Source organism: Acanthochromis polyacanthus, chromosome 7 (genome assembly GCF_021347895.1).
Source record: "Acanthochromis polyacanthus isolate Apoly-LR-REF ecotype Palm Island chromosome 7, KAUST_Apoly_ChrSc, whole genome shotgun sequence".
NCBI lineage: Eukaryota > Metazoa > Chordata > Actinopteri > Pomacentridae > Acanthochromis > Acanthochromis polyacanthus.
In genome coordinates, this window is record NC_067119.1 from 27,013,275 (window position 1) to 27,035,290 (window position 22,016).

A 22,016-nucleotide genomic window follows, 5' to 3' on the forward strand; every position below is an offset into this window, starting at 1 on the left:
CAACAAAGAAATCTAATTCTATTGTGCTTCACTATTTTGTGTATGTTGTGCCCTATAACAAAGGGCATCATCCATCCATTAGCTACACCTTTTATCCTATATAGAGTTGCAGGGGCTGCAGGTCACCAGTCCACCTCAGAGCAATCACAAAGAGACAGCCAACCATTCACACTAACACTTCAGATTTACTTTAGAATCACCAGTTAACCTTCCATGTATGTGTTTGGATTGCAGGAGGAAGTCGGAGCACAAAGAGAAAACCTCACAGAGACACAGAGAGAACATGGACAGAAAGAACCAGATGACCAGCAGGTTGGTACCAGTTTAAATACAATGAACCTGGTGACAGTGTATTGTTACATACTACTACTAAATGTGAATCTGACACACACGTCTGTGATTCTGTTCTTCCAAAACTGTGACTTCAAAATCTAAGAAGACAAAGAAACAGTTCGAGGAGCCTCAGGACGATCAACAACAGAAGAAACCTGTCAGAGAACTGGAAGAAGATGACCAACAGCATCAACCAGAGAAGAAGAAGAGAAGCTCCAGATTACTCCAAAGGTAAATTTCTCAAATGAAATGTGTTTACAGATAAAGTCGTTCCAGTGGATGCCTTTACTAGAAATGTAGATGCTGTGACTGACAGCCTCAACACTACATTTACTTCATTGTTAGTTGTTTTTTTCTCTCTAAATGTAAATAAACCAACTACTGGAGGACTTCTCATGATGCACTGAGCACACCCCTCTCCTCATCTCCTCTCCATACAGTTAGAAGCTGGATGCCACCATTGTAAGTCACTAACTTTGTGTCTGGTCCTCTCTGTAGGTATCTCTGGAGCTGGCCTCACCGACCTGCAAAGACTTCATGCTCCTTCCTTCCTCTGTACTCTCATCCCAAATGGAGGTTTTTTTTTCAACTTCCTGGCAACAGGAAGTTTTTTTCCTCCACACTGCTACCAAATGCTTGATCTGATCAAACTTCAATAAGAGAGACTAAAATAAAAAGTCAAAACAAGGGACCTGTATCTGTTTGTTTAAAAGTTTGACATTATAGACCCTTCCTGTAATTTTAGGATTCAAAGAACTTCATTTTATGGTTCTAAAACCATGTTAGTCTCAAAAAAATCTTTTTTCAAACCACTGGTTTCTCATAAACATATGTGACTCCTTCAAAAACACACTAGACAATGACAAAAGAAAATGAAAATAATATAGCGACTCAATCACAAACTGAAAATCTGAAGTAAAATACATCCAAATGAGAGACACATCACCCACGACTACATATAACCTCTTGAATATGTCGATTTTACTGAAGTCCAGAGGTTGAACGGGTGCAGCAGCTTCTGACCTCTGTGGACTGAGCTGAAATCAGATCATTTTAAAGCACTGATGGTTTCCTCCTGTTACTCTCTGCTCTATCTGCTTCATCTTGGATTCGAAACAATCCCATGGACTTTAACATGCTGCTATGGTAAATACACATTTGCTACTTGATGGTTATGAGCAGGGTGGACATTTTATAAAGGTGGCTGCAAACATTCTGCAGGGTTATTCTTTGCTGCATCAATTGATTGAAAATCAAAATGAAATTGACATAAATTAATGAAATGAGCTTGATAACTAACTATAAACCCAAACAGCACAACTACAAAAACAACATAAACCGTATTAGTTTAGTAAAACCACATATTTAGTTCACAAACTATACATTTGTGAGTCTTTCAATCTAGTAATGATGTTTTCATGTTATTTGGGTACAAGATTATGAGTAAATATTGTCCACAGCCTCATGATTAATGAGTAAATAAAGGTGAGTGTGTGAGAGATACTTTTTACTTCACTTTAATCAGCTTAAGCAGGGTTTGAATTTGCATTATAAATAATTGTAACTTGCACACAATGGGGGTAATGATTTGAAGAGTAAGCCTCAAGTTTAAATTTTCTGACAAAGTCTGAATAAATACACTGGTCTGTGTCGGAGTGAGGCAGGATGAACTGCATTGACAGGCTTCATGATGAGAAAGACATCATGTCCACCACAGCAAGCAGCTGTCTGACTGAGAGCATCCTCAACATGTCCGATTTGAAGGACTTGAGTTGTATAAAGTGAGAGCGGTCTTTGAGATCTGACAGAAACCAGAGGGGGGTGTGAGTGATACCAAGTGAGGAGAGTCGACTGAGGAGGATGGAGTTTGAGATGGTGTCAAAGACCGCACTCAGGTCAAGAAGGACGAGGAAGGACATTAAACCAGTTTCGGCTGCCATGAGGCCATTGGCGATTTTGATGAGGGCTGATTCAGTGGAGACCAGACTGAAATGGCTCCTACGGGTTATTTTTGGTGAGGTGAGAGTGGACTTGAGTGGCTACTGTTTTTTCAAGGATTTAAGAAAGGAAGGGCAAATTGGGGGTTGGGGCGGAGGTTATGGAAATCACTGAACCAGGTTTTTTGAGAGAGAGATCACTGACATATTGTGTTCTGAGAGTATTCTGTGGATAGTATGTCTTGACACCCCCAACAGGCTTGCGATAGTTGTGACCGATAAAAGGATTTCAAGAAGATAATGCAGGTACTAAGGGTTAAAGGGTTAAAATAAATCTTGGGGCATCCTGCTTGACCTGCACCTATTTGGACTGAAAGATTTGCTTAGAAATAAATCAATGCTACTTAAAATAGCACTACAAAAAGCCAGGTAGTGAGTGCACACAGATTGTATGCAGTCCAAAGCCAGTGGCCTGTGGTTTAAAATGTAAAGCAGCTGAAAATGGAGCCTCTCAAGGATGCTGTGGCATAGCAGAACCTGTAATAGAAAAATAACTTGGTATTAGGCATTAGGTTAGCATGTCTTTTACAGTACATCTTTCTGAAAACTATTTTGATGGTTCCCAAATAGCTGCAATGAAGCTGAGTAAGCAATGGCCATGATTACGACTGTTGACATTTCCTAACTAATGGAATATCTGAGTGAGTGTGTGTGTGTGTGTGTGTGTCTGTATATATGTGTGTGTCTATATATATGTGTGTGTCTATATATATATATATATATATATATATATATACAGTGCCTATCATAAGTATTCACCCCCTTTGATGTTTTACCCTTTTATTGCTTTCATAAATCAATCATGGTCAATAAAATTTAGCTTTTTTAACAAAAAATTTTTTGGGAAAAAAACTCTTTAATGTCAAAGTGAAAACAGATTTCTATAAAGTAATGTCAATGAAAGAATATTACATAAATGAAAATAAAGAAGAAGAGGAGGTCATGACCCGGATTATCCATCCATGGTGGAATTTCACTTGAATTAATAAAGAAAATAATCATAATTATAATGATACATGTTTCAAGTCTACAAACAAGAAAGGTAATAAAAGAAGGCTTCATATTGTGATATTTTCTTCTTCCGCAGCTTATTTACTGTGTTTTTGCTACAGTTTGAGTTGAGTTTGAGTCATGGGACAGATTTATCGTGGTGGCTTTTTTGGAGAGCTGGCTATCTGTGTTTTTGTAATTTTTCCTTTTACCCCTTGAGTTGATTTGTGCTAAAACTGTTTGATTTGAGTGGGAATGGCTGGTTAGGCTTAAAGTCAATATTCTCCCGGTCACGGATATACGATACGGTTTGAATGGGTTGTCATGGTAACAGCTTGTGCTCCGATGTTACTCCAGCTATGATCCTCAGTGACCCCTGGTTTATTCTTTTGTATTCAAAATGACTTAACCTTTATCTTATTTGCGATGAAGAGAGTTGAGTGGTTGGTTTATGTGCTGTCCCTGAGCTGTAAATCCTGTTGAGATGTAGGTGGTCTATTTGACATGCTGATTTCAACATGAAGTTCAACATCGTTAGGGGTTCGTAATTCATGTAAAAGTGTCGGCACCGCTCTCAAGTGGGTTTTATTCAATACATGACAATTACTTAAAACATGAAATAACTCTTAAGCATTTTATAGTAGCATACCAAAAGCAACATCAATTGCAGTCATCATCCCAAGCACTTCTCAAAAGTCACTTTTGCAAGTCTCCATCCCCCCCACTTTTAAAAACAAACTGACGCCCTTGCATCCGCCACTGTGCAAATCATCTTCAAATATACAAAACACAAACATATCACATTTTAATTCATCCAAGCACGAACAAAACAACATTTTTTAACCCTTTGATGCACAACATGGGTCAAAAGTGACCCATATTCAATGGAAAATGCCTATCTCTTGACCCATGTTGAGCAGCAGAGGGTTACATTGACGAGTTGACACCAAATTTCTGACTGAACAAACAGTAATTCATGTTTGGTTGTTGTTGTTGTTGTTTTCAGTTGGTTAACTTTCCTTTGGTTGTGTGAAGCTTCAGTATTTTATGCAGGGTTTATTATGCAGTTTAGAACTGTCATCAGATTTTTACAGAATGACTGATGTGCCCAATAGAATTCACAATCACAATATAGCCACAATCTCTAAAGGTAGTTTATTTAAAAAATGAATGATATCAGTCAATTTCATATTTATTTTTTGTTAATTGTGTATTTTGCCTCTTTTTTGACATATTAATAACAACCAAAATACAACTCCAACATAGTAACTCTCATTTAATTTTTTATCATGAGATTCTTTTTCGTTTCATTTTTTATTTCACTGTTATGTCACTTCTGGTATATCATGGAACCCCTCATGCATTTTGATCTTCTGCAAATCTGGGACACATTTATGATTTGTGGCTTTCCTTTAGCTTTTCTGTCATTCAGCCACTAGAGTGCACACTTTGATTGTGTCCGTGGGTGCTACACAGCTCACATGTTTTTTGTTTTCTTAATGCTGTAAAATAGCCTCATATACACAAACAATCTGCCATCACTGGTCTGTTCAGTTGCACAAGCTGAAGTTTGATTTGCGTTTCACTGCACACGTCCAACTATTTGTCAGAGCTTTAGCTTTCTAAATGATGCCAGTTAACTGCTGTGAAATTTAAACCTAATCCTTATTTATTCTCCATTTGAATGTTTATCTTTATCAGTGAACCTCATGAGTCTGTCTGGTGCTCCATCATTAGGGTGGAGAAGCAGCACTGGCAGGCTGCAGAGACTCTGTTTAAACTCTTGGATTCCCAGTGTGAGGCCTGTCAGTCTGCCCTTTATCTTTCATAAGAAAAACAAGTTAGTCAGACATCGCTGATTATGTGTGCGCGCCCATTTTGTTGCCTGCAATGTTGAAATATTTGCAAGCAGTCAGAGAAAAGAGATGTTGGTCCTGAGTCAATAAAGCTGGGATGCTTTCAGAAGAAGTCTTGATGCTGCATGTTCCTACATCTGTGCTCAATCAGCCTCGTGGCTCCAATCCCACAGTGCCAGATGAGTGGGATGTGGTGGACCTGCTGAATCACGACACATACAAGATGGAAAATACTTCCGCCAACTTTTTTTTTTTATTTTTATGACTGACCTGAATCAAAATCTCGGTTCCATAAGCCATTTTTCATACCTGCTAAGAGTCCGCCTGGCAGCCTGTGCTTGCATTAGCTTTGTTGTATAATGGAGGCTAAAGGACGAATACAAAACCCAATTTCTATCACTCAGGAGTCCTTTAAAGGGTCAATAATGCAGCTCACAGAAATCAACCATATATCACATATCCTGCTGGAGTGTCAAAGCATCTGGGTGATCAGTGAGGACGAAGAGAGCAGAGCAGGATAGAAGTATATAAATCTGTTTCCATTTGTACCTAGTGAGCCTGCTGGATTACAGCATTTTCCTCTTACTTTCACTCTCGCCTTCCCTCCCCCAACTCCGTTCCTCTCTTTTCTCCCTCTCTCTGATGTCATTGTTTCCTGCCCAGCAGATCCTGACGCTCAGCTCAAGGCCGTGTGCACAGACGCTCAACATACTGTGCACTCCTCTGCTTGTGCTGACTTATAGGAATTTACAGACACGTATAAAAGTGATGTCAGGTCCGTTATCAGCCAGCTCAGTGAAGGCTCCTCTGGTTAAACCGCATGAGCGCTACCTGTGGCCACTGTTGTCCTCTGGAAGATAGATTAAGGTCTTCTGGTGCTTGTGGTCATTGTCCGTCTTCTGTTTGTGATTATCTTCCATTAATTTGCTTACAGAATAAATAAAAAAATAACAGTTGGAACCACCCACTCTGATATGGCGCGTCAACAGTCATCATGTGAGTGAAATAAGACGACTGGAGTTTTATGTGCTTACGCATTTGTTATGAAACCTTGGACTGTTTTAATCGTTTGTTTTATTGAATCTTTCTGTACACACTGTTGTGACTGTAAAGTAGTGGAATAAGTATTCTGAAGAATGAATTATGACTTTATTCAGCAAAACAATAATATTTATTTTCATTATTTTCATTTTTGCCTTTATTGGTCACAGAGATGAGAGATAAAGGATATGTGGAAAAAGACATGCAGTGAAAATCATGCTGCAAAACATAGGTATTAGAACTATTAAAAGTGCTCACTTTCATTTCAACCAGACTCATGTCTGTCAGTATTAAATAAAATAAATCAAATTCAATTAATTTAAAATAACTACATTTATTTAAGTAATGTGCTTAAGTGGACTTTAATATTTTACTTTTTACTTTGCTACATTAATTTGACATTTACAGCTTATTTTTCATATCTCTTAGTATTTTCAAGAATTTGCTATTTAAAATTTGTATTTCAAATCCTTTAACTGTAGTTATATTGCGCAGGTTTAGTGCTATAGCAAAAAAATGTTCTGCTTATATTTTCTGAAAGGTAATAAGTTGTGTATTATTATTAATATTGGTAACTTGGTAAACAAAAATTCATTAAGTTCATATGTAGAGAAATTTAGAATTACAAAATTGAATTAGAAAATATTATGCTAAGGTTAAGAGAAATAAATTTGATAACACAACGGATAAAGAGTTGTTTTTTATTCATACACACGTGGACAAAATTGTTGGTACCCCTCAGTTAAAGAAGGAAAAACCCACAATTCTCACTGAAATCACTTGAAACTCACAAAAGTAACAATAATAAAATTTATTGAAAATTAAATAATCAAAATCAGCCATCACTTTTGAATTGTTGATTAACATAATTATTTAAAAAAACAAACTAATGAAATAGGGCTGGACAAAAATGATGGTACCCATAACTTAATATTTTGTTGCACAACCTTTTGAGGCAATCACTGCAATTAAACGATTTCTGTATTTGTCAATGAGCGTTCTGCAGCTGTCAACAGGTATTTTGGCCCACTCCTCATGAGCAAACAGCTCCAGTTGTCTCAGGTTTGATGGGTGTCTTCTCCAAATGGCATGTTTCAGCTCCTTCCACATATGTTCAAAGGGATTCAGATCTGGGCTCATAGAAGGCCACTTTAGAATAGTCCAACGCTTTTCTCTCAGCCATTCTTGGGTGTTTTTGGCTGTGTGTTTTGGATGGTTGTCCTGTTGGAAGACCCATGACCTGCGACTGAGACCAAGCTTTCTGACACTAGGCAGCACATTTCTCTCCAGAATGCCTTGATAGTCTTCAGATTTCATCGTACCTTGCACACTTTCAAGACACCCTGTGCCAGATGCAGCAAAGCAGCCCCAAAACATTACTGAGCCTCCTCCATGTTTCACCGTAGGGACAGTGTTCTTTTCTTCGTATGCTTGGTTTTTGAGTCTATGAACATAGAGTTGATGTGCCTTACCAAAAAGCTCCAGTTTGGTCTCATCTGTCCAAAGGACATTCTCCCAGAAGCTTTGTGGCTTGTCAACATGCATTTTTGCAAATTCCAGTCTCGCTTTTATATGAGTTTTTTTCAGCAGTGGTGTCCTCCTTGGTCGTCTCCCATGAAGTCCACTTTGGCTCAAACAACGACGAATGTGCGATCTGACACTGATGTACCTTGGCCTTGGAGTTCACCTTTAATTTCTTTGGAGGTTGCTCTGGGCTCTTTGGATACAATTCCAACGATCCGTCTCTTCAATTTGTCATCAATTTTCCTCTTGCGGCCACGTCCAGGGAGGTTGGCTACTGTCCCGTGGGTCTTGAACTTCTGAATAATATGAGCCACTGTTGTCACAGGAACTTCAAGCTGTTTAGAGATGGTCTTATAGCCTTTACCTTTAAGATGTTTGTCTATAATTTTTTTCGGATGTCCTGGGACAATTCTCTCCTTCGCTTTCTGTTGTCCATGTTCAGTGTGGTACACACCTTTTCACCAAACAGCAGGGTGACTACTTGTCTCCCTTTAAATAGGCAGACTGACTGATTATGAGTTTGGAAACACCTGTGATGTCAATTAAATGACACACCTGAGTTAATCATGTCACTCTGGTCAAATAGTTTTCAATCTTTTATAGAGGTACCATCATTTTTGTCCAGCCCTATTTCATTAGTTTGTTTTTTTAAATAATTATGTTAATCAACAATTCAAAAGTAATGGCTGTTTTTGATTATTTAATTTTCAATAAATTTTATTTATTGTTACTTTTGTGAGTTTCAAGTGATTTCAGTGAGAATTGTGGGTTTTTCCTTCTTTAACTGAGGGGTACCAAACAATTTTGTCCACGTGTGTATTTTTAAATTTTTCTATAAAAAATGTTACAGGAAGTGCATTTTTTAAATTTGGTGATCAGTTATGACAATAATGTTGGGTACTCTGAACTGATTCAGCGACTAAAAATTTTACATATTCCTAGCAGGTATTGATCAGTAACTGTATCATATTTTATATCCTAATGACATAGATATGATGTGATGTTAAATTATTGAGAAAGTAACTTGTAACTATAGCTGTTGCAAATGATATCTACAGAAATAAGTAAAACATGGAGGGATTAATACGTGTAATTCTATAAAATCTTAGGAATTTAGTAAAACCAACGCAGCTCAGTGGAGTGAAAAAATACACTTCTTCCCTCCATCATCAGATAAGAGGCATTTCTTATCAGGACTGGCCATACGTACATACATATGTTAAGATGTGAATTCACATATTGTTTCCTCTTGCTTTTATTGTACTATAAAATATCTTTAATGAAAATCAAGCCAAAGTTCTCCCTTTATCTCCTGTGTGTGTGTTGCCAGCTGAACAGCCCTGTGTTTGACCTTACTGTAGTCTGAATTATCTTCTGCATTCTTCACAGCAGTAGTCACGTCCCTCGTAGGGGCGGTTACATGTTGCAATGGTTTTCTTAAAATCGAATCCTCCGCTGTCTATTTGCCTTTAAAAAACATTTCTGTTTTACTGTTCTTCTCAGACTCAGATATATGACCTGAATTATTTTACCAGATTTTGTGAGTCTGTCTTGTCTGCCCCATCCAGAGAAAATCCTGTTTATGACTCAGCCTGAGCTGAGCTAATAGGACTTCAGTGTGCTGCTTTATTCGGACATCAGACGTTTCTGGATAATAAACCTTTCATGGATGAGTGCAGGTGACGGTGGAGTTTTTAGGAAAACTGGGACAAGAACTGGAGATGAAGTCATTGCAGTTTGCACAAGTGTCTGCAGAAAATGGCAAAGACTTTGTGCCTCCAGGTTTTTCTTCCTTGATTTAATTGCAATGCTTGTGAATGGTAATTGACTTAAAATGCATAAAGGTACATTCTGGTTTGGTTGAGAATTTGGACATTTGATTTCAAAAGTTTGTTGTTTCATGTCCATGGTGCATCTGCTGTATTTCTCACTGCGAATAAGCTGCTCTGGGGAGAAGTGGAAGTTTACCTTGACTGGGCTGGTTTCAAAATACACCACATTGCAGCACTTGAAGGCCCTGACAGCCTCTCCAAACAGAGGACAGAGTTGGAGACGGAATGGGGGGATGGCAAAGAAAACAGCAAATCTTTAAAGGTTATAATTCTGTCATCTGCTCAAACAATTCTCCCATCCAGTGTGTGCTCTCCTCCTTGGCCCCCTTCGCCCACCACACTTTTTCTCCAGGAAGCAAACGACGTAACACTGTGAGGAAAGAATGACAGAGAAGAGATGGAAACCAAAGATCCAACCAAAACAAGTCCTGGACTGAAAAAGAATTTATGTTTTACTCCTGCCTGTTTTCATTTGCTTTGAATTCCTCCGTTTGGTTTTGTTAAAACACACACACACACACACACACACACACACACACACACACACACACACACACACACACACACACACACACACACACACACACACACACACACACACACACACAAAAAGTTGAACTCACATTGACTGGGGGCATTCCCAACCGTAACAAGTAAAGATCATCCATAGGAGAAAAACTCTCCTGTATTCACGTCTCTTAAACCCCAAACCACGCCAGTTAGCACCCTAAACTAACTACCATGGCGCGTTCCCCTGTTTTTCTTGGACAATTCAAAGGTCCTCTCCATCTCCAACATACAACACTGAACACATCCCAACGTTCTGCCGCAGCTCAGAATTCCCTCAAAAGACCAGTGCCGCCACCTGCCGATGAGAGCTTTGGAGGCAGTGGGCATGTGATTGGACTGTACTTTGGTCTTTCGTCCAGCTTTCCGCTCCAGCGCGGTCCGGCGAGCGAGGTACGGAGGCCGCGTGGACGAATCATGGCATGGAGCTAAGCTCATCCAGACGAACAGAGAAAGGAGTGCGAGCGGCCAGCAACAACCAGAGAGCATGGTTAGTCTCTAGAAACTAGTGAGGACAGTTTGGTATGAAAATAAGCCTCATACTTGTACCCATGTATATGTATTATTGTACCATTAACAAGTCAAAGGAAAGAGACACATTGTTAGAATTGTAGAATTGGGGCTGAGTGATTATGATTAAAGTAAATTATTCTTTACTGATTTGGTAATAAATCAATTTAAAAAACATGGCGGCTATTTGGCTCTGAACCTTTAGTATACCTGTGGTCCGCTCTGTCTTCTGGAGTGATTTAATTGGTTATATATTCACGAATAAACATCCTTTAACTTACATTCTGCTCACAACAAACGGATCAACAAAGTTTTCTGTTAGAGTTATGTGTTCTTCTAAGTTTAACTCCAGATTTTAATCTTTCAATTACTGCAGTATGAACTATCTACTCCAATGTCTCACTCTAATAAATCATTATCAGCCTAAAAACCCACAAAACCCTCTATTACTCACACACCTTCAGTACATCCGTCCCTTTCTCAAAATCTGCTTTGCAGAATCTTCCACTTCCTGTTTGTCAAAGTGGGCCTTCTACCTGGACAGGTTTTTCTGGAGCTCACTGCAACCAAACTTCTTGGGTACTGCACCTAATATGGATGGTTATGACACTGAATAGAGTTCTGTTTTAATGAGACTGAGTTAAGTGTGTCAGTCATTTTCTGTCATTCAATAGGAAATTAGTTTCTCAGAATTCACAGAGGAAAGTCTGAATGTTCAGAGTAGGTCCACATGTTCTTTGGCCTCACGCTAAGCTTAATCTCTGAACTTTCTGGGAATCTCTGGAGTGCTATGTGTAAAATATCTTGACTAGAGGTGCTGAAGCTCCAGAACGTCTGCGATGTTTGAATTCAGATAGAGCTCATTCTCAACTCTTATGCTGAACTGTTCCCTTTTTGATTTGAACTTTCCCTAACCTTAGAGTTAATAGAGAGCGCACATCAGATGTCTCGTTTACTGTAGAGATTAAACTTTCCCGTGCTATTCATTTGATGTGAAGTGCAGCTTCTTCAAATGTTTGTTGCCCATTGCTTCCGACCCAAACCAGTCCAGGTGGAAGCGAACTGGAAGAGAAGCCTCCAGGAGCATGAATCTCACCACTTAACGTTGGAAATAATGTCCTTTATTGAATTGTCATCGCCATGACAAGCAGTTCTAAATACAATCAATGGACATTTTATGGAAAGCCTGTCGTGTAATATGATCCAAGCTTTTACTTCTGGCATGTTTTTCTCATCTTGTCTTATATGATTACCTGATTTGGAAGAAGAAGCTGTATTATCAAACATATCTCACCACTAAAGACATGACAAAGAAAGCCTCAAGAATAACAACCCAGATAGAAATCGTTTAAAAAAAAAAAAAACGTTTAATTATTGTTACGAATTACACTTCGCTCTTAATGATGTTCGTACTTGAGTGTTTTGTATGATGTGGTTTCTAAATGTTTTCTGCACTCACCAGGATTAAACCCTTTACGTCTCACAGCTACTTGCATACAATTCCACATTATTCAACTATTTTTTTGACTAACTAGATAAAGCTTGAAACTGCCTGATTTCTTGCATCGATATGTAATTCCTTTTTGGTTTTATGCCAGTAAACTGAATTATTTGGTTGTGGACAAAAACCAACAGCATTGTCACTTTGGAACTCGATCAATATTTCTCACCAATTTCCTCGCTCTCTCTTGACTTTTTACTAAAACAAGAAAAATTATGGAGAAAACAACAGGATAATCCGTACAAAGAATGTATTTATAACATATATCGGCTGAAATTCTAACATTACCAGTACTACAATTTTCAAACATGACACAGTTAAAGTTCCTCTATTTTTCTCGGACTGTAGCAGTAAATCACAAAAAAAAACCAATTGCATTAATTGCTTTTAAGAGGGACTTAATGGACCATTAACATAACTTTCTCCACTCAACTAACATAACATGAGGTCAATAAGAAGGACAGTTTTTAAATCTGCCGTCCACACACAAGCAATAAATTTGTCAACAAAAAGTAAATTGCTGGTGGATTCCAGAAAGGACTAAAAATTAAATGATAATAAAGGTCGCTACTATAGGTTTGTTACCATCGGTGTAAAATTCAAGTAGAATTGAGTTGACAGCTGGCCTGGAGTTGCTAACAAAGTTCGACTCCCTTCATTTCTCTGGAGTCGGACTCATGCGATTTTATGGATGGGTTTAACTGCTTTCTAGTGGTCTGTCACTTCTTGTCGCTGTAAAAAGTTCAGTCCTCCTGGGCGCCTTCCCACCTCTTCGTGACGTTGTTCTGGACTCCGAACCTGGTGGAAACCCCAGGAATGGCGAAAACCTGTCGAGACTCGAAGACTCGTGGAGGGATCGAAGAATCGTTCGGGCGGGGGAAGGTTGGGGTGGTGGCGCGGGAGGTGGGGGAGTGAGGGGAGGCGCCACCCAGCCTCCCGCCTACTCTCGAACCCTGATCCACCCAGATCCAGCTTGGTCACCATGTGCTGACTTCAGCGAACTCAGATGTCAAACAGGGACGACTTATTTCTTTTTCTATGATCTGGCTAGCTCAGTGAGTAGGATTTCGCTATGGAGGTGCAGGTCGCCGGTTCAACCAGACACTCTTAAAACTTTCTCAAAAATTTTCTGGACAAGACAAAGAAAGATAAAAGGCCGGGCGCGGTCTTGACCTACAACCTTCCACTTGGTATGAATCTATCCCTTTATCTCCTGAGCTATCGCTCGTACTAATTACTTTTTTTGCGCATTTATCATCCTTTGGCTCTTTGTCAATTTCGAGTTTTTTTCTAACGTAGTCTCAACTCGGGCTTTTTTCTCAGGCGCGTATGGGCTTCGCCTTGGCTGGAGGGATTGAACCCTCGTTCCAGGACTTTCCAAGGCCTCCACACTCCGAGTCCTCAGACCTGGCTTATCACACAGTCTGCGGCTGACAAATTTTCACGTCCCACAGTAGTTCTTGTTAGTTGATTCAGACAGTCCCAAAGGGACTGATATCTTCTAGTTCTTGGATGTTCTCTGTTAGTGTCAACCTTCAGACAGTTGCGAGGACTGAAATGATGAACAAGTTTCTCAGTATTCTCTGGGTAGTTTGAACCGTTGGCGAGTCTGGGGCTGAAAGTAAAAGTATCTCAGTTACTTTCTCTGTTGGTTTGAATTCTTATGGTTAACAGAAGCTTCAAACTTGTGACCATGGTCTTGATTTCACATTTAGACCATCATCTGAGTCTACTTCAGACCCACTGTGCGGTTTAAAATCCTCAACAAAACTTTGATTTCTCTTTCAGCTGACAGTAAAGTTTGTGGGAATCGAGGTACTTAGTTTGATCCATGCCTTCAATTTACTAGTAGACTTTAATCTAGAAAGCAGTTTTCTACTGACGTTCTTAGTTCAATCTGTCCACATAAACCAAGGAACTTAGAAGAGGAAATGTTTCGAAGACACAAACTGATGTTTTCATTTCGCATAGGAAAACGCTTGCAAGACTTTATCTGTTGTTTGATCTTTTGACTCGTATTATTTTCTCTTCTCGTTTAATTTTTCTTCTAAAGTATTAACTGGGTGTTCTTTTCAAATATTTTGTCTTGTTTGAATTCTTCTAAATGTTTGTTTTTTGCTCTTTCTCACCTTCCTATTCTTTCTAATGAATCCTTGACTTGATTCCTCAATGTTGTTTTTAGTTTATTGTGTTTTTTTTTTTATGTTGGTATAGGTTGTCTTGAAATTCCTTTCTCTTTCATGTTTAACCTTTTTTATGAAATCTTTAGGTTTTTTTTTAAATGTTTTACCACCTTTAATGTTTAATTTCTTTAATGCTTCATCTGTATTTCTGTTTAATTCTTTTACGTTTGTGTCTTAAGACTTTAATTTTCTATTAACATTTTATCTTTTATTATGTTATGCTTTTTAAGGTTATAATCTCAATAATGTTTTGTATTTTTCATCAATGTTATATTCTTCTTGTTTCATTGTTTTTTTAAAGTTAATTATTTAAAAAAATATTACATTCTTAATCTTTAATATTTTTGTTTAAACATTTTGTTTAATTTATGCATTACATGTTTTGTCTCTTCATCTGTTTATTCTAATTAAATATTAGTTAGTTATATAATTTAATTGTCATTAATGTCTTAATTTCCGTTTTAACGTTTATTGTATTAAATCTGTTTTTCTTTGATTAACTGCTTTTTATGTTAGGTTTATTTCTTTAATCTTTTTTCCTCAAGATTTTGTAGAACCCCAACCTTTAAAATGAAACAACCCTTAAATCACAGTGAACATACCTCCTGTTGTCACAATCATGAGTTAGTCATATTCATTTATCAATCAACTTTATGTTGACCTTTCCCACAGATGACAAACTAAAACATGAAAGGAAAACTATGCTAAACTGATGATTAAAACTCAAAAACATTTAAAAAAAAAGATTAACCTCACGGTAATAAAAAGTCTGGTCAGGGACTGGGGGAGTTTATTGAAGTCTTCTTGGGCTCAGCTTGTGGAAATCATTTAACATATGAACTGATATTCAGTCTAAGGAAAGACTGTAGAAGCCAGAGAACCAACAAGATGCTCCTGTTTTCTCCCTTTAATGAGTGAACTGCTTCTTTGTGCTTTCAGACCAAGACATACGACTTCTTCCACAACGGGCTTCAAATCTTTGGTCGGACCTCACGCACAGAAGTCCCCAAGCCGCGCTTCCTGTCTCTTTCTACTCTGAAGTCACCTTCTGCTGCTCAAACTGCCGCTGACAATGTTTCTGCTGCTCTAGTTCTGCTCTCCAGAAGTTCCTAAAACTCTCAGTCTCTTCTGCTTGCAGTTGCTTGTGTAGAACTGTTGCAGAAAACTCACTTAAACCACATGGGGGCGTCAGATAGTCTCAAATGGAACCATACCCAAAACCAAAACTAGCACAACCCAACCGCTCAAAGTCTCCTGCAGCTAACCGCGACCTCTGGAGAACAGGTCAGGACAGAGGAACTCTCCTTCATGGACCACCAAACGCTGGTCCAACAAGAATTACGATGCTGTCTGACCAGAACCTCTGAGGACTCACTAAGCCAGTAAGGACACAACTTCAGCTGAAACAAACCACTATCCACTGCACACATTGACAATGTGACTACTGTGGCTAAGACCTTTACCAGACACTTCCAGTACAAAGCCCTAAACACACACCAAGAAGAAACACATTTAAAGATCATTTTACTGCTGGAAGCTTGCAAGCCAACGCCTAAAGAACAAACTAAAGCACGGAACCAAAGCCGTTCATGGGTGAAGAGAAACAGAGGAATGTGTCTGAGGCTAAACAAAGCCGGACAGACCACTGAGCTGCTCAGGGTTTCTGATGCACCAGCAGCCACCTGGACACCCATAGGACACAGTCTGGAGTCCAGGGGCTGGCTTAGTCAAGGAAATTAGTTTAAAGTTTGAAGCAGAAGTTAATAAAAGAAAGTTTGAAAACCACTTTGATCCCTGAAATCCTGAGTTTACACCACAAAAGAAGCCGCTGCAACATGTCAAACTGGTTCCCATCGTGCCCTCATTGTAAAAAGCGTTCTAGTATTGGTTGCTCAAATACGCCGGCTTTCTAGGGGTGGACGAGGAGCAACAAAAACGGACAACACTTGTTCTCCATGGGGTTAGGATTATTTTTGAAAGAGGAAGTCCTACAACAATACAACATGTGAGCATAAAAATCTTTTTTATAGCACTTTAGTTAGTATACATTTATTTCCACAGCCATTGTTATTTGCTTGATGTCACTTCTAGTGTGTATCTGTATTTATTCATTTCTTCTTTCTGTAATATATGTACTTATTGTTTTATTTATTATTATCATTACTTGTAGATATGGTTCGTGCTGATTTGAAAGTGTTTGCTGCTGTAACACTGGAATTTCCGCCTGACGCGGGTAATGAAGGGGATTAGTCTTATCTTCCATTGTTCTTGGGTAGCACAGGTGTAGCCACTCCTTGCAGACATGATGCATAGATGCCTTCGAGTCACCTGTAGTTTTAGATGTTGGAGAGATGCCACCAGTCAGGTACCGGAGAATGCTATTCATCTTCCAACATCACAGGTTGTTGTATCCGTGAACTTCCACATGTCATGCAGTAACACCGAGCTCTTACTGGAACTTCCAGGGCTCTGCCGCGGGGAAATTCGGTCTGCAAATGGACACGCATTAAACCTGCTGTTAGTCCATTTACAAGCACCGAAAAAATAATGTTTCCGTTGTCTGTAAAAATCCAGACTTCAGCCAAAAATTCACCAAATTTCTGGATATGTATGCAATCTTCAGGAAGAAATTCGATATTCCTTAAAGTTTTCCTTAAGATTTTATTTATTTTTTTTTTAAACAAATAAATAAATAAAATCCCCAAATTGGCCAATTCTTGTAATATTTTTTCAAATTAGTAAAAGTCATTCGAAAAAAAAACCTAAACTATTAAAGTTGATACATGCATGCAGTAAAATAGTTGTAATATTCTTCTTAGACATTTCACATACTAACACATCGAGGTAAATTGCTGGATTTGGTGATTTTATGTGGGATGTTCTTCAGAAATTTTTAACATTTTTTTTCCACCAAAAATGTTCAGTTTCCCAAATGTTTTGAAATGTGGGAATTCAGAGTTTCACTGTGAATATATTTTCCACATTTTCAATCTTTAAACGGGTCTTTTGACCCGCGGACGACACAAGGGACTTCACTGTTCTGTGCCTGCCTAGCATGAGGTCTGGCAAGTTTTTGGGCACGAACACATATGCTCCCCATTGTGACATGCATTGTGCAGACTTGGAGCTCAGGACGACAACACTCAAAACCATTCTTGATTCATTTGCATCATAACAACCCTCTGCAGGTTTAATTGAGCAAACCATACAGTGAACTTAACATAATGATGATGCCTAAGTGACTGGCCTTGTAACGGACCGTGTTGTGCAGTTGATCCTGTGTTAGTTTTGGAATGAATTCGTGACTCGTTGGATATCCTTCATTTCTACCACGGCTTCTCATATGGTTTAATGGATGCCATATTGTGAAATTGCATTCCCGCTGAAGGCCGATGTGTAATGCACGATTCCAGCAAAGCGATTTTCAATCTTTTGTTGTGTAAAGTGAGCTCACGTTAATTACTCCTCAAAACCAACAGTTGTGCTGGGGAGGGGGGGGGACAAACAAACCATTCCTATTTCAATATCTCCTCCCGCTGCCTGACAGGAGGTATATAGAATGTCTCTTACCCTCTGTTGTCTTCATTTTACGGGCACCAAAAATACTGTTTCCTTTCTTGGCAAAAAAATCAAAATTCAAGCAAATAATTCTCCAAATTCTGAAGCATTTGGCAAAACCTTCTAGGACAAATTAAAGTTTCCTTTAACAATGTTATTTTAAATCCCCAATTTGCAGAAATTCTTTAACTTTCAAAAATGAATAAATCTTCCACAAATCGCCTAAAAATTTATCTAAGATTCCGTATTTCTTCAGTAAAACTTCTAATATTTTTTTAAAACTTCACAAAAAATTAATCAAATCCAGTGTATTGCTGGATTGTTTTTGCATTTTTTGTTAATGTTCTTAGAGAAACTTTTTTTTTTTCATTTCTGTTTTCCACCAAAACGTTGAGAATTTCCCAAGGTGCTTGAAAATGTAGGACAATCAAAAGTTAGTTTGTTCCACATTTTAAAACTTTAAAAAGGGTCAATATGACGGGCGCAGACACCGAGGGTCTAAGGCACTGTTTATGTGCAGTTTGGTGACACACCTCCAGACCACGCAAGCCTTCATTTTGACAAGTGTTGTAGGAGTTAGTAGTTGGCTTCGCCGGGTGTCAGAGCGAGAGTACAGGGTGTTGCCGCAGCCAGCTGGGTCCAGAGGCCCAGGGCGCCTGAAAGAGGGCGTGATTCGCGAACACCAAACACGGAAGCACATGGGGGTCGTGGGTGGTGACGTCACATATCTTCAAAACGACCACTGGTTGTTAGGTTGCACCACACTGCAACCAAACTCCAAATTCCAGTCTATTTGCTATTTCGTGCAAGAGGGCCCCCTTGTTTAAGGATAATTCACTTAAAAGAGACATCCTTCAGCAGATGGAGGGACTTGTTTTAAAGACAATTGCATCTCTATCATGCTTGTTAAGATCAAACATCTTGAAGATTATCTTGTTGTTGAGTGAATTTTCAACGAAACTCAAAATAGTTTAACCTGGGCGTGTAGTCTGCGGTAAGGTGACGCGCGTTAGTGAATGTTTGTCGAAAAATATATTTTCACAGGAACGTTTGATGTCCATATGTTTCAACATTTTTGGAAATCTGTTGACTTTTTGGTGTGGGTGGAAAAGAAATGTTAAAATTCTTTAAAAAACATATTCACATAAATCACGGTTTTGGTGTTTTTTATGTGAATTCTTTAAGAATATAGAAGTGTTTACTGATATATATGGAGCACGTAGAATGGGATTTTTTTTTTGGAAGATTTTTACTCTTTTTGTTTAAAATATTTGCGAAGAATTTTGCTTGCCAAATTGGGGATTTTTGTGTTGTCAAAGGAAGAGGGAAAAAAAAAAAAATACACTTAACGGGAAACTTTTTTAAGGAATTTTTGATTCTAGGGGACCGGCCCTGCACCCTGGGGGAGACCCCGACCGCCGCCCGCCGGGCACTCTGAAGGTTTTGAAATTTCATAATTTGTGAATTGTTGTGATTTTTGAGATTTTTTCAGACAGGAAACAATTGGTGCCTTGTATGAAGATAACAGCAGGCAGGGTCTTACATCTCTCAGTTAGCAAGTTACGGTAGCAATCTTTTTTTTTGAGTGAAACTGTTTTTTTTGTAGCATGTGTTGGCTTATTAAGACGAAGCTTGATAATCCTGGTTATAGAGCTTAAAAAGTCTTTCCCGCTAATTTTAAGATCTCTTTTATATCTACTATTTCACGAATCTTACAAAGCATTCTCTTTCACTTGCTTCTATTGGCAGTTTTTCACTTATTTCAGGTAAAAGTTCCTTGAAATAAGTTTTTTTTTTGTTTGGAGGGGCATTTTTCTCAGTGCAAACTCGCCTCTCCCTCCTCATCATGTAGGAGCTCTTGCACTCTGACGGTCCTTCATTTACCACCCGCCTGGGTATCAACACCCACTCCATCCCTACCAACCATCTCAAGGTCTCCTTTCGCTCTCCCTCCACCTTCTCTTCCCTCATCCCCATCCTCTCTGTTTACCTTCATGTTTTTCTCGCTCTTTTGTCTTCTCTCAGTAAACCACTTGTGCAAATATCCAGACTTTGCCTTCACAAGAGAATTTGCCGTGCTCTCCGAGCAGATAATGAATTCATTTTCCGTTCTTCTATTCAACAGAATGTTGTGTGTGCAGAGAGTTCGTCAGCTTGAATACGATATTTTGTTGCCAGACAGAATGAAGAGAGCAAAGCAGCGTGAGCCTGTAGTTTCCTGAACATTTGTTTATACACTTTGCTCTATACAAGACTGAAAAGCCAGTACTGTAGGGACAAGCTACAATAATTCAAACAGTTCGAAGTATATTTAAATCCGTGTTTTCTTAGGCAATGTTTTTGTGATCTGATTGCGCCAGTTCCATTACTGATATTAATTCATCATCTCCTTCTCTTAGCACTTTTAGCAAATTATTTTTGCAATTACAGGGAGAATCACAGTACTTTAGTCGTTTTTGCGCGGCAGTTAAAATGCAACATATGACTACTAAAAGCTTCCCGGACCCGCCATGCTTTTATAAAGTTGTTAGAAACTGAGAAAAAACAGAATGATAAACGTGATTAACGTGGACCGAATATATATGTTATATTATTACAATACACAAAATAAGGGTGTTAGGTCACAGTTAAATGTTTTTGGTTAATCTTTAGATTAGATGGATTTACTTCCTTTATCCTGCGATTATTTACTCTTGAAATTCACCCATTTGTTACGAAAGCTCCTCATAAACCAGTGCCCAAAAACCTATCTGCACTTACTGTAAGCTGTGAACATACGGCTTTAGGATGGAGATGCACGCACACTGTCTCAGAGGTAATTTTAATTCTACCCTTGACAAGATAAAAAACCGACTGCTGGTTGTCTGTTAAATTGATGAAATAACCTTTGCGCAATGGAAACAACCCACTCAACGCATTAGAGCGGTAGAGACAGTATCCCATTGAATCATTGTACCAATATAAGTTTTCAAACTTCATGGCGTCTAGTCATTCACCATCAAGCAAATGCTAAGTCAATCTTCACTCAACTAAAACCTTTATAGGGTGAATTATCTCCTCTCTGATTGGCCTCAAAACCTTCCTTTGACCTTTAGGTAAACTCTTCCATGCTTTTGCTTGAGCTACAAAGATACACAACAATAAAATGAAAAATTGTCCATTTCGGAAAATTTAAGGATTGCAGCAGTGGTTAACGAGTAGAGAACCTGGTTGTCGCAGTTGAACGCTCTGCTTGTTTTACATTCCAATGACTGACTTTTAACATGAGGAAAACACTTGAGGTATGTTTTGTCCTTTTGTGTGGCTTAACGGCAAATGCTCTGCAGGTTGAGTAGTGAGTACCTGTTAATCACAATGCCCTGCTGACGATCAGTGCCTCTGCGTTAAGCGTTAGCAGCTATGTAACTTGGCTCTGCATACGCAAGCTAACAGCACAGTGGAAATTAGACATCCGCATTCACTAGTTCTCTGTCCCTCTTGAGCGGGGAAATTGAAGGAAAAAAATGGGTTTTACTCTTCGTTGCTAGGCCACATATCACTCTGCGTTCTGTCTTTATATACATAATTGCAGCTTGCATCTCTTTGTTGTTAATATTGTTTAGATTGAGCTTCATTGTACTTCAGTGACAGTATTGCTTGTGCATGCCAATGCCACTTCACATGCATTGTTTAGCGGTATTTTACAGAATATTACAGTTTAAATCAAAGCGCATTATTGCAGTTGCAGTGAATGATTTAAAACCTGTGCAAGTAAATTTTCCTGGTAATGGATTGTTGCCGCCTGTTTGTGCTTTCAGTCATTATATTCTCAAACGGTTCTGCCTCCCAAACAGGTTTATAAAACAGTACCAGCCTGTCTGACGACAAAAGCTTTCAGTTTGGAGCAGCTGTAAAGGCGGTGTGCAGACTTACAGTACTTCCAAATGAGCATTTAATGGCTGCACTTTGTGACGATCTTCCCCGAGAATCTTGTAGTTTTCATGTATTGCATCCCATGAATGGTGTTGGACAGTGGTTCGTTAATAATGGACAAAAGGGACATGTTTGAGAGGAGCTCAGATCTGCACCCGATTCATCACCGGCATGAAGGGGTTCTGTCGGGTTTACCAGGGTGAACTCATCGA

General features: G+C 38.8%; 1 protein-coding gene and 1 long non-coding RNA gene across 16 annotated transcripts in view; one reads left to right on the plus strand and one right to left on the minus strand.

Annotated features, from left to right (window-relative positions):
• The window catches only part of LOC127534912 (uncharacterized protein DDB_G0271670-like), a 146,760-nt gene that overhangs the window by 5,253 nt on the left and 119,491 nt on the right, over positions 1-22,016 (plus strand). Inside the window, exons 5-7 of one of the 15 annotated variants that reach the window (XM_051951297.1) lie at positions 235-312; positions 437-564; positions 832-1,021. The exons of 12 other annotated variants lie outside the window; for them this stretch is intronic. The gene's annotated coding sequence lies outside the window, so the exon portion shown is untranslated. Of the gene's footprint in view, positions 1-234; positions 313-436; positions 565-831; positions 1,022-22,016 lie in introns of those variants that run through there. 2 more of the 15 variants (XM_051951298.1, XM_051951300.1) reach the window with 2 other exon arrangements.
• LOC127534913 (uncharacterized) overlaps positions 1-22,016 on the minus strand; it is a 141,270-nt gene that overhangs the window by 1,586 nt on the left and 117,668 nt on the right. The window lies entirely within an intron of this gene.